The sequence below is a fragment of the Gorilla gorilla genome, chromosome 10, assembly GCF_029281585.2.
Source record: "Gorilla gorilla gorilla isolate KB3781 chromosome 10, NHGRI_mGorGor1-v2.1_pri, whole genome shotgun sequence".
NCBI classification, from domain to species: Eukaryota; Metazoa; Chordata; class Mammalia; order Primates; family Hominidae; genus Gorilla; species Gorilla gorilla.
The window spans coordinates 104790967-104804594 of NC_073234.2; the positions used below are offsets into that span (position 1 = coordinate 104790967).

At 42.0% G+C, this 13628-nt stretch overlaps 1 protein-coding gene across 1 annotated transcript in view; it reads right to left on the reverse strand.

The window, feature by feature from the left end:
* POC1B (POC1 centriolar protein B) overlaps nucleotides 1–13628 on the reverse strand; it is a 171595-nt gene that overhangs the window by 47461 nt on the left and 110506 nt on the right. The gene's annotated exons all lie outside the window — the stretch shown is intronic.

Sequence of the window (13628 nt, forward strand, 5' to 3'; positions counted from 1 at the left end):
TTGAGTCCAGGAGTTTGAGACCAGCATGGGCAACATGGTGAGACCCTGTCTCTACAAAAATGTTTAAAATTAGCCAGGTGTGGTGTCACACATCAGTAGTCCCAGATACTTGGGAGGCTGAGATGGGAGGAATCCTTGACTGAGCCCAAGAATTTGAGGGTGTAGTGAGATATGACTGTGCCACTGCACTCCCGCCGCCTGGGTGACAGAGTGAGATCCTATCCCTTAAAAAAAAAAAAAAAAAAAAAGTGCAAGTTTTGAGTGTTTTTTGTTGTTGTTGTTGTTGTTGTTTTCTTCACTGGAGGTTAGAATTCTGCTTGGCATTTTCATATAACTATGTTCAAGACTGAAAGTCCTGGAAATCCTGAGGCACCAGCAGACTTCCCCCCACATCTCATTAGAGAAGACAGAGACACATGGCCAAGCTGAGTTGCAAAGGAGGCAGGGAAGTGAGTGTCTGGCAAAGGGAAATAGGATTGTCATGACTAGGCAAAGTGTCTGTTTCAGTGTGTTTAGAATCTTTAAAAATAGAGTTTCATTTTATTACAAAAGTTAATACATACTTTTTAGAGAAAGTTTGGAAAATAGAAGGAAAACATTCCCTAATGCTGCTATTCAAAGACTTCTCAATACACCATTTGAATACTGTTCTAATCATATTGCACATAGAGTGTGATCTTTTCTTTCTTCTTTTCCACTTGATATATGATTAACTTAAGGCTCTATGGTTTTGGAAAGATGTTTTCCATTTTGAAATAAAACATAAACTAAAGGAGGCAGCATAGAGCAGTGGCAAGAGGACTGGCTTGAGAATAAAGAGATGGTGCTTGTTGTCTGCGTTCTGGCACCAATCCATCACTGTATCTCCATTTCCTCAAAATAAATAAGTATGTTTTCTTAGGTCTCCTATTCCCGGGTCTGCAAGAGCAAGAGAACTGTGCCTTTGAGACACACAAGTCACACTGTTCAGATACTGGTTCAACAAAGCAGGTCAGGGCCATGAAGACAAGCAGAACAGGTAAACTGGAGGTTATCACCATGGGAAACTATATGCCCGATATGTAATAATATAATATATAATATGTGATATATAAGTTAATATCAGGTCTTCCAATTTTTCAACAGAAACCAGAAATCTAGGCCGGGCACAGTGGCTCACACCTGTAATCCCAGCACTTTGGGAGGTGGAGACGATAGGATCACCTGAGGTCAGAAGTTCAAGACCAGCCTGGCCAACATGCCGAAACCCCGTCCCTACTAAAAAATACAAAAATTAGCTGGGCGTGATGGTGGGCTCCTGTGGTCCCAGCTACTCAAGAAGCTGAGGCAGGGAGAATTGCTTGAACCTGGGAGGTGGAGGTTGCAGTGAGCAGAGATCATGCCACTGCACTCCAGCCTGGGTGACAGAGCGAGACTCCGTCTCAAAAAAAAAAAAAAAAAAAAAAAAAAAGGAAACCAGAAATCTAGATTTTCACTTGATATTGATTTTTCTTTTTTCTTTTTTTGGGGGGGGTGTGTCGGAGGGTGGGCGGGTGGAGTCTCATTCTATTGCCCAGGCTGGAGTACAGTGGCACCATCTCGGCTCACTGCAGCCTCCGCCTCCCGGGTTCAAGCGATTCTTCTGCCTCAGCCTCCCAAGTAGCTGGGATTATAGGTGCCTGACACCATGCCCAGCTAATTTTTTTTTGTATTTTTAGTAGAGACGGGGGTTTCACCATGTTGGCCAGGCTGGTCTCAAACTCCTGACCTCGAGTGATCCATGGGCCTCAGCCTCCCAAAGTGCTGGGATAACAGGCATCAGCCACCAAGCCCAGCCATTCACTTGATATTGATATTTAAATATTGGCACCTAATTTGAAAACCAAAACAAATCACTGCAGGGGCCAAACAAAACATGTCTATTGGTTGTCAGTTTGTAACTTCAGCTAACCCAGGAGCCAACTTGATCAACACTGGAGAAAGGATGCATAGAAAGGGGTTAAGAAGAACTGCTTATAAGACATTTTGACTATGCAGCAACTTAATTGTTACAATGAGGCTAAAACACCAAATGATTGCACTAATGGTGAATAAACATAGCCTAGGATTTATTATTATTATTATACTTTAAGTTCTGGGATACATGTGCAGAACGTGCAGGTTTGTCACATAGGTATACATGTAACATGGTGGTTTGCTGCACCCATCAACCCATCATCTACATTAGGTATTTCTGCTAATGCTATCCCTCCCCTAGCCCCCCACTCCCTGACAGGCCCCAGTGTATGATGTTCCTCTCCCTGTGCCCATATGTTCTCACTGTTCAACTCCCACTTATGAGTGAGAACATGCGGTGTTTGGTTTTCTGTTCCCTGTGTTAGTTTGCTGAGAATGATGGTTTCCAGCTTCATCCATGTCCCTCCAAAGACATGAACTCATCCTTTTTTAGGGCTGCATAGTATTCCATGGTGTATATGTGCCACATTTTCTTTAGCCAGTCTAACATTGATGGGCATTTGGGTTGGTTCCAAGTCTTTGCTATTGTGAATAGTGCTGCAATAAACATACGTGTACATGTGTCTTTATAGTAGAATGAATTATAATCCTGTGGGTATATACCCAGTAATGGGATGGCTGGGCCAAATGGTATTTCTAGTTCTAGATCCTTGAGGAATCGCCACAGTGTCTTCCACAATGGCTGAACTAATTTACACTCCCACCGACAGTGTAAAAGCGTTCCTATTTCTCCACAACCGCTCCAGCATGTGTTGTTTCCTGACTTCTGTTTTGTTTTTTTTTTTTTTTTGAGACGGAGTCTCGCTCTGTCACCCAGGCTGGAGTGCAGTGGTGTGATCTCGGCTCACTGCAAGCTACACCTCCTGGGTTCACGCCATTCTCCCGCCTCAGCCTCCCAAGTAGCTGGGGACTACAGGCACCTGCCACCACGCCCGGCTAATTTTTTGTATTTTTTAGTAGAGACGGGGTTTCACCATGTTATCCAGGATGGTCTCGATCTCCTGACCTCGTAATCTGCCCGCCTCAGCCTCCCAGAGTGCTGGGATTACAGGCATGAGCCACCGCGCCTGGCCTGTTTCCTGACTTTTTAATGATCGCCATTCTAACTGGTGTGAGATGGTATCTTATTGTGGTTTTGATTTGCATTTCTCTAATGACCAGTGATGATGAGCTTTTTTTCATATGCTTGTTGGCTGCATAAATGTCTTCTTTTGAAAAGTGTCTGTTCATATCCTTTGCCCACTTTTTGAAGGGTTTGTTTTTTTCTTGAAAATTTGTTTAAGTTCCTTACAGATTCTGAATATTAGCCCTTTGTCAGATGGGTAGATTGCAAAAACTTTCTCCCATTCTGTAGGTTGCCTGTTCACTCTGATGGTAGTTCCTTTTGCTGTGCAGAAGCTCTTTAGTTTAATCAGACACTATTTGTCAATTTTGACTTTTGTTGCAATTGCTTTTGGTGTTTCAGTCATGAAGTCTTTGCCCATGCCTATGTCCTGAATGGTATTGCCTAGGTTTTCTTCTACGGTTTTTAATGGTTTTAGGTCTTACGTTTAAATCTTTAATCCATCTTGAGTTAATTTTTGTATAAGATGTAAGGAAGGGGTCCAGTTTCAGTTTTCTGTATATGGTTAGCCAGTTTTCCCAACACCATTTACTAAACAGGGAATCCTTTCCCCATTACTTGTTTTTGTCAGGTTTATCAAAGATCAGATGGTTGTAGATGCGTGGTGTTATTTCTGAGGGCTCTGTTCTGTTCCATTGGTCTATATATCTGTTTTGGTACCAGTACCATGCTGTTTTGGTTACTGTAGCCTTGTATCATATAAAATAGATAGACCGCTAGCCAGACTAATAAAGAAGAAAAGAGAGAAGAATCAAATAGACACAATAAAAAATGATAAAGGGGAGCTCACCACTGATCCGACAGAAACACAAACTACCATTAGAGAATACTATAAACACCTCTGTGCAAATAAACTAGAAAATCTAGAAGAAATGGAAAAATTCCCGGACACATACACCCTCCCAAGATTAAACCATGAAGAAGTCGAATACCTGAATGGACCAACAAGTTCTGAAATTGAGGCACTAATTAATAGCCTACCAACCAAGAAAAGCCAAGGAGCAGACAGATTCACAGCTGAATTCCACCTGAGGTACAAAGAGGAGCTGGTACCACTCCTTCTGAAACTATTCCAAACAATAGAAAAAGAGGGACTCCTCCCTATCTCATTTTATGAGGCCAGCATCATCCTAATACCAAAACCTGGCAGAGACACAACAAAAAAAGAAAATTTCAGGCCAATATCCCTGATGAAGATCGATGCGAAAAACCTCAATAAAATACTGGCAAACCGAATCCAGCAGCACATCAAAAAGCTTATCCACTACGATCAGGTCTGCTTCATACCTGGGATGCAAGGCTGGCTCAACATATGCAAATCAATAAACGTAATCCATCACATAAACAGAACCAGTGACAAAAACCACATGATTATCTCAATAGATGCAGAAAAAGCCTTTGATAAAATTCAACATCCCTTCATGCTAAAAACACTCAATAAACTAGGTATTGACGGAACGTCTCTTAAAATAATAAGAGATATTTATGACAAACCCACAGCCAATATCATACCAAACGGGCAAAAGCTGGAAGCCTTCCCTTTGAAAACTGGCACAAGGCCGGGCGCGGTGGCTCACGCCTGTAATCCCAGCACTTTGGGAGGCCGAGGGAGGCAGATCACGAGGTCAGGAGATCGAGACCATCCTGGCTAACACGGTGAAACCCCATCTCTACTAAAAATACAAAACATTAGCCGGGCATGGTGGCGGGCGCCTGTAGCCCCAGCTACTCGGGAGGCTGAGGCAGGAGAATGACGTGAACCTGAGAGGCGGAGCTTGCAGCGAGCCGAGATCCGCCACTGCACTCCAGCCTGGGCAACAGAGTGAGACTCCCTCTCAAAAAAAAAAAAAAAAAAAAGAAAAAAGAAAACTGGCACAAGACAAGGATCCCTCTCTCACCACTCCTATTCAACATAGTACTGGAAGTTCTGGCCAAGGCAATCAGTCAAGAGAAGGAAATAAAGCTATTCAAATAGGATGAGAAGAAGCCAAATTATCTCTGTTTGCAGATGACATGATTGTATATTTAGAAAACCCCACTGTCTCAGCCCAAAATGTCCTTAAGCTGATAGGCAACTTTAGCAAAGTCTCAGGATGTGAAATCAATGTGCAAAAATCACAAGCATTCCTATACACCAATAATAGACACACAGAGAGCCAAATCATGAGCAAACTCCCATTCACAATTGCTATAAAGATAATTGAATACCTAGGAATACAACTTATAAGGGATGTGAAGGACCTCTTCAAGGAGAACAACAAACCACTGCTCAAGGAAATAAGGGAGGACATAAACAAATGGAAAAACATTCTATGCTTATGGATAGGAAGAATTAATATCGTGACAATGGCCATAATGCCTAAAGTAATTTATAGATTCAATGCTATTCCCATCAAGCTACCATTGGCTTTCTTCACAGAATTAGAAAAAACTATTTTAAATTTCATATGGAACCAAAAAAAACCCATATAGCCAAGACAATCCTAAGCAAAAAGAACAAAGCCGGAGGCATCACGCTGCCTAGAATGTTATCATCTCTGGTTGTTTTATATGCACATTATAATTACTTCCCATTGCTGATTCCAAAAATGAAATGCCCTTGGGAATGGGCTGAGCTTTGATGTGCTCTCTTGAATAAGTTTGTACTGGATTGGAAGCTACTAAATCAGGACCCTCCTAGGCCTCAAGTCCTTTCAAATGTATTTTTCAGGATCACATATGATTCAAAATCAAGTCCTGTGTCTTTTGCCTTAATCACTCAGTTTAAGGTGAAAATAATGAAAGTCTTAGACAGATGTTCTCGTGAGTAAGAACTGCCACCTCAAGCAGTTGATTCTTTTCCTCCCGCCTCAATGTTGCATCTTTAATCTCTCCTTTTCAGAGAAGGAATGATCAACATCACCAGTTGTGAGACTCTCCGACTCTCGCTTGCTGAAAGCGGTGAAGAAGGGGGATTTAACAACTTTGAACTTTTCATGTGATTTTTGCCTTTGACACAGTTGTTATTAGTGTTCTGAAAAAGCAACACCCCCTTGCAAGAACATCAGGTTTCTAAATGATTTATCTTCTCACAGACCTTGATATTCAATCCAGGTGTGGAAATAAATAGTATAGCCCTCGGGTTCTATCCTCTAGGCTTGGAAAGGCTTCAGTGGAATTCTATAGCAAAAGGCCCAGGCACTTCCCCTGACTTTGTCTTTGTTCTGCTAACTTTTTATCTCTGAAAAGCAAAGGGATTTCCTCTGGGGATTAAGCAGGGGAAACAACCTAAGGTAGTGATAGTGTTTCATCAGAATTAAGAGATGCAAATCTCAGCAAGAAGTCCTTGTCCACAACCTTGGACTGTTCCCCCTCCGTATCTGGCATCGAGCTTCACAAATCCTTGCCCTGCTGAGCTTTCTTATTCTTCTTTCTCCTGGCCACAGAAGTATCTTGGGTAAACAGTAGTCGTTTCTTAAGTAAGGGTGTCTCATCTCAAAGTGATCCGTGCTGGCATTATTTTTTCTTTGTTTCCCTTTTTTTTTTTTTTTTTTTGTAGTTTTCAAAAGTTTTTAATGTAGGCCAGGCGCAGTGGCTCACACCTGTAATCCCAGCACTTTGGGAGGCCAAGTCAGGTGGATCACTTGAGGTGAGGAGTTTGAGACCAGCCTGGCCAACATGATAAAACCTTGTCTCTACTAAAAACACAAAAATTAGCAGGGCATGGTGGGTGCCTGTAATCCCAGCAATTCGGGAGGCTGAGGCAGAAGAATCCGCTTGAACCTGGGAGGTGGAAGTTGCAGTGAGCCGAGATCGCGCCAATGCACTCCAGCCTGGGCGACAGAGTAAGACTCCGTCTCAAAAAAAAAAAAAAAAAAGTTTTTAATGTATTAAAAGCATTCTGAAATAAATACTTAAAAATCCATAGATGCTCTCTCATCCTGCCATGTCTTGGTTTCGAGTTCATGAAACCACCAGAGGGAGAGAAACACATGATCCTTCCTTCCTTCCTTCCTTTCTTCCTTCCTTCCTTCCTTTCCTTCCTCCCTCCCTCCCTTCCTTCCTCCCTTCCTTACTTCCTCCTTCCCTCCCTTCCTCCCTCCCTTCTTTGTCTCACTCACTCTCGTCACCCAGGCTGGAGTGCAAGTGGCATGATATCGGCTCACTGCAGCCTCCGCCTCCTGGATTCAAGAAATTTTCCTGCCTCAGCCTCCCCAGTAGCTGGCATTACAGGCACCCGCCACTATTCCCAGCTAATTTTTGTACTTTTAGTAGAGACCTGGTTTCGCCATGTTGGCCAGGCTGGTCTCAAATTCCTTATCTCACGTGATCCACCTGCCCCAGCCTCCCAAAGTGCTGGGATTACAGGTGGGAGCCACCATGCCTGGCCTTTTTTCTTCCTTTTTTAAAATTTAGAAACAGGGTCTCACTATGTCACCCAGGCTGGAGTGCACTGGTGCAATAATAGCTCTCTGCAGACTCGAACTCCTGGGCTCAAGCAATCCTCCTGCCTCGGCCTCCCAAGTAGCTAAGACTACAGGAATGCACCACCACTCCCAATTAATTTTTAAACTTTTGTGGAGATGGAGTCTCACTATGCTGCCCAGGCTGGTCTCCAACTCCTGGCCTTAAGTGATCCTCCCATCTCAGCCTCCCAAAATGCTGGGATAATAGATGTGAGCCACTATGCCCAGCCTGTTTTTATTCTAAAATACTCTTTACTACATATTGGGGTTTCCTTTCTCACACAGACGTTGTTCAGTGAAGTTTAAGTTTTCTTTTTCATATTTTCTGTGTGATTGAGCATTTTTAGTTATTTCCATTTTTATGATATACTTTCTGCATATTTGGCATATAGAGTTTTGACTAACCCTTACATTGTGTGGTTCAGAATATGACCAAGCTTTGTTTAAGATACCCTTGGCCAAAAAAGTGAATTTTTTTTTACTTCCATGCAGTTTTTTACATATATGTTAAGTCTGCCTTGTTACCTTTGTATTGTGTGAACTAAATTCTACTTTTGAAATGTTGATATTCCCAATTATGTGTTGCATTTCTGCCAATTATTTATTTGTTTATTTATTTATTTATTTATTTTTTCTTTTCAGATGGAGTCTTGTTTTGTCACCCAGGCTGGAGTGCAGTGGCACGATCTTGGCTCACTGCAACCTCCGCCTCCCAGGCTCAAACAATTCTCCTGCCTGAGCCTCCCAGGTAGCTGGGATTACAGGCGCCCATCATCATGCCCGGCTAATTTTTTGTATTTTTAGTAGAGATGGGGTTTCACCATGTTGGCCATGCTGGTCTTGAACTCCTGACCTCAAGTGATCCGCCCACCTCGGCCTCCCAAAGTGCTGAGCTTACAGGTGTGAGCCACCATGCCCAGCCAATTTTTTCTATTCATGTATTTTTTGTTTTATAAGTTTAGAATTTTTAGGTGATCAAGTTATTTCTCCTATTGCTTTTGTTGTAAATCTATTTTATAATGAGAAGAATCTCAAATCAAATGTTTATTTTTAGTAGGAACACGTTTGAGATTTGACTCCAAAGAAAATGCAACTAATATACCTTGCAAAGAAAAAAGTAGTCGTGCACATACCCCTGCCACCCATGCTTCCCATTAACCTCTGCCTCTTGGCAAGCCATTGACCTATTTTCCTAGTAAGCTCAGGCTGCAATTGTGTTACCTGACTGAGTCACAGTTGGGGCTTATGGAGGACAACCTGGCAATTACATTGTGTTCCTAGATTCACTGTACATTCATAAATCCTCTGGTGCATGAAGTCTAAAACCTCGTGACTTGCTAAGGCAAAGAGTTGTATAAGCCATCAAGGAAAATGAAGCATATCAATTATATAATTTCACTTAAAAATCTACTAGAGACCCACCTGTTTTTATTATTAAATTTGCTCATAGATTGATCAGATTTGTCAATAACTCTCAAATATTAGAATAACTGCTTTTTTTTCTCTCAGCAGCCAACTATTTCTACCCAGGAACAGATAGTTTATCTTCCAATCCTCTTAGATGCGTAGAATTCATGGGACTAACAGCCTCCAAGTTTGCTCTACACATAAATGAAATGTTAAGTGAGGGTCCGTACTATCTTGTCTTTAGAGAAAAGGCAGTAAGCAGATAATACCTGTTCTCCAAACGGTCAAAGGGCAAAAATAGTTTGAGTTCCAGGCAAGCCTTTTTCTTAATGACATTTACTTGATACACATTCCAAGCCCTTCCCCCACTTCTGGTTTTTGCCTCACTTTTATTTAGGATAATTATGACATTAGTATTCTAAGGCTGAATTCCTCAGGAGTTGCTCAATTGCCAGCATTTGGCCAGAACTTTGAGGTTTTCTATGTATGAAAGGCTAATTTCTTTTATATAATCATTCTTTTTGTTAAATTTTTAAAAATGCAACATTTGCTTTGAATTACATATCACACATTTATTCACTACCACTTAGTAACAGTTCCTGTATCTGATTTCAGTAGTTACAGTTGAAATCATACTTTTTGGAAACGGAGTCCAGAGAAACAAAATGATTTATTAATAACAATAATAGCCGGGTGCGGTGGCTCACGCCTGTAATCCCAGCACTTTGGGAGGCTGAGGAGGGTGGATCACGAGGTCAAGAGATCAAGACCATCCTGGCCAACATGGTGAAACCCCGTCTCTACTAAATATACAAAAAATTAGCCGGGCGTGGTAGCGGGTGCCTGTAGTCCCAGCTACTCGGGAGGCTGAGGCAGGAGAATGGCGTGAACCCGGGAGGCGGAGCTTGCACTGAGCCGAGATCGCGCCACTGCACTCCAGCCTGGGCGACAGAGCGAGACTCCGTCTCAAAAAAAAAATAATAATAAAGAAAATAATAACAACAATAATAGCTACCATTTATTGATCACTTACTCCGTGACAGCTACTGTGCTAATCATTTCACAAATGCAGTTCACGTTATTATTTTTACCTTTTATGGTTAAGGAAACTAAGCTTTGTGAATACCTTCCCTGACAGTCGCACTATTAGAAAATGGCATAGCCAGCATTTGCACCAAGTTTTTCTGGCTTATAAGACTGTCTACGTAACTGCTGAGCTATCTAACAAATGGCAGGTTATAGCAGTGCCCACTTAGCCCCAAATATCGAGTGTCTAAATGTTTGCCTATCCTATTTCTTCCAGCCCACCCGCCCTAGTCTTAACTGCTTTTGGCTTTAAGTGAAGCATAGAGCAATGTTTTAGAAAGAAACACTTCAATAAATGAAAATAAAAAATACTCATTTATTCAAGAACGAATTGTTGAGCTCCTCCTATGAGCCAGACAACGCACTAGGTGGAGAATCTAAAGATGACAACGCCTGCCTTTTGGGTAGGTTAAGTCATAGTGGAAGAGGCAGAGCTGCAACTGTATTGCAATCTCTGTTGTACCAGAGATAAGCACAGAATGCTGAGGAAGCACAACAGAAAAAGAATGAAGGGATACGCAAGCTGCCTTTTAAAGGATGAATAGGGGTTTTCCAGGAAGAGAAGAGTTATGTAGGGTGACAGGGAAAAAGCATGCTCAGTGTAAGTGGAATTGGGAAGGGAGAGGTGCTTCATCCCATAATGGTGAAAAGTTCAGCAGGGCTGAGGAAAAGATGCATGATTGTGGGGGAAGGGATAAAGACTGTAGAAAAGGAGGCATGCTCAGAAAATAACCTCGAAAAGGTAAGGATTGAGGACAGATGGTGGCAGTTTTAGAACACTATGTGAAAGACTTGGATATCTACAGTGTTAACTAGGCAGAGGCCAGACAGGTAATGTTTAGCAGTGGAGGGGGATGGAGACAGTATGGAGTAGTGTATGTCTGCTCCACTCTGCCCTAGTTCATTGCTGCCATGGAGGAATACAGGCCCAATAGTTGCAGATCTTCTGATTTCTTAAGCCAGAGACCTAATTTAGTTAATATAAAATTTCCAACTTTTAAATGTCAGTAGGTAAATAAAAATTATTTTTTAAAAACTATGAGCCAAGCAAAACAGCTCAGCAGCTGGATTTGTGTTCATCCCACAGGCAAGTGGCTTGCTCTGTCTCTGGAAGCAATGAGTAGCACAAGTTTGTATTAAAATTCCAAAGCCTTAGTAAAGGACCCAGAGGTCCTATCAACTAAATAATCATATATTGTTAGAAAGGTAAAGCCTATCAATTTACCTTCTTTCCACATAGTAGTTTTTAAGTATATTCTATAATTATTGAATAAACAAAATCTTCCCTGAAATTATTTTCACATATTCCACTAAAGTTCACTAATTGAACTTCCTATTTTCTTCTGTACTATTTAAAGAAACTAATCTTCAAGATTAAAATAAGAAATAATCTATTTGTAAATGAGATACAAACTAACCTTTGTTTTGTTAAAATAATTAATTGGGAGCCCATTACACTGAGGCAGCTCTAGCACCCAGAGATCCTATGTAAGCAAACTGAAACCTAACTCAGAGTAAGTGGTCATATCCTAGGAAGACCATATTTAACAAATCAGAACCCACCAACTAATCTCCAACTAGAGACTTTAAGGCTGCTGTTCCACTTTAACCAATCCAAATATTTTCTGTCTTGCTTCCTCAAACACCTTATAAAAGTTTTCCCCTTGCACTCCCTTCAGGGGAGCCCAAACGGCTTGCAGTTTGGCAATGTCTGATTCGTGAGTCACTGTTGCTCAAACAAACTTTAAAAAAATTTAATGTGCCTCTGCTTAATAGATACATCAAGCAAATGAGAAGTTATCTTTTTTAAAAAAGTCTGTAAAACCTTTAACATCTACTGTAACAACTTGTATAAGTTCAAGAGAAATATTTATGTGCAAGAAAATAATCCTATCTGTAGCAGCTAGGAAGACAGATATAGAGAAATCCTATTATATTCTATTTGGTTGAGCCATACTCACTAAGAAGGAAGTGATAGTATCAGATGATGTGGCTGAAGATTAATATGGCTCCTTTGGTGTTTTTCCCCTATCACAGATATCCTGAGGACTCACTCCTGCTCAGCCACTCACATCAAATTTAGTTTCTTGAAATGGGCTGCTGAGGCATTCTGCTCAGGAATTAATCATAGCTGAGAAGCTGCTTCAGGGGTGGAGGAGGAAAAAAATCTGCAACTTATTGTTGTCCTATATTCACACAATATACGCTGTGTGCCTACTACAAACTGGAAACCGTTCTCAGCTGTAAGATCCATCAATGCAGAGTTGCTTACCAGGGGAAGACATGTGTGAACTGATATATGTGTCAGATGGTAATAAGTGCACTGGAGAAAATGAAGCCTGGCAAAGGGTCAGGGAGTGAATGGAGGGTCACTTGGGCAGTCAGGGAGGGCACTTCTGAACAGGTACCAGGTGAGCAAAGGTTGAATGTTTTAAGGCATTGATGCCTGAGGGCAGAAAGTTCTAGGCAGAGGAAATGTACAGATGCCCTCAGGAGGGAACACTTTGGTTCTTCAAAGGGTTGCAAAGAGGCCGCTATGGCCAGAGGGTGGTGAGTGAGGATTATTCAAGGAGAAGGAAAGGGAAGTTTAAAGAGGAGAAGTTGCGTCTTGGCCTTTTACTCTGGAATGGGAAGCCCTGAAGTGTTCTGTGCTGAAGAGCCACGTGCTTTGACTCAGGCTTTTCAAGAACCACTGTGGCCTGCTGTGCAAGGGTGACATCAGGGAGACCAGTCAGGAGGTGCTATGGTTTGGATATGGTTGTTTGGCCCCACCAAGTCTCATGTTGAAATCTGATCCCCACTGTTGGAGATGGGGCTTAAGGGGAGTTGTTTGGGTCATGGGGGTGGATCCCTCATGAATGGCTTGGTGCCCTCCTCGAAGTAGAGAGTGAGTTCTCAGTCTTAGTCCCTGTGAGAACTGATTGTTAAAAAGAACTTGGCACCACTCTCCCCTCTTTCCTTTCTCCTCTGTCACCATGTGCTGCTGGCTCTCCTTCACTTTCCACCATGAGTGAAAGCAGCTTGAAGCCCTCACTAGAAGCATCTGCACTATGCTTCTTGTGCAGTGTGCAGAACTATGAGCCAAATACACCTCTTTTCTTTATAAATTATCCAGCCTCAGGTATTCCTTTATAGCAACACAAAGGGAATAAGATAGGAGGCAACTGTAGTCTTCCAGCCAAGAGATTAGTGGCTTGGATCATGGTGGGAGATGAAGGTGGTAAGAAGTGGTCAGGTGTTTTCTACATTCTGACAAAATGTCCTGAAGGAATGAACTGTGGGGTGTGAAGGAGAAGAATCAAAGAGGATTCCACGTCTTCAGCTTGAGCAACAGGAAGGAAAGCTGTCATTTTATTGACACATGCAAGTCCAGGAAAGAAGCTGCTTAGTGATGCTGGCTGGGGTGCAGAGTTAGAGGTAGAGGGCAGAAGAATTGGTTTTGGACCTATCTAGAGATGCCTATGAGAGTTCCAAGTGGAGACGCTGATCAGGCAGCTGGATATTCAAGTTAGGAAAGGGATGGGCTGGAATCTGATGAAGATGAAGGAGATTCCTCAAATGCTAAAAATTAA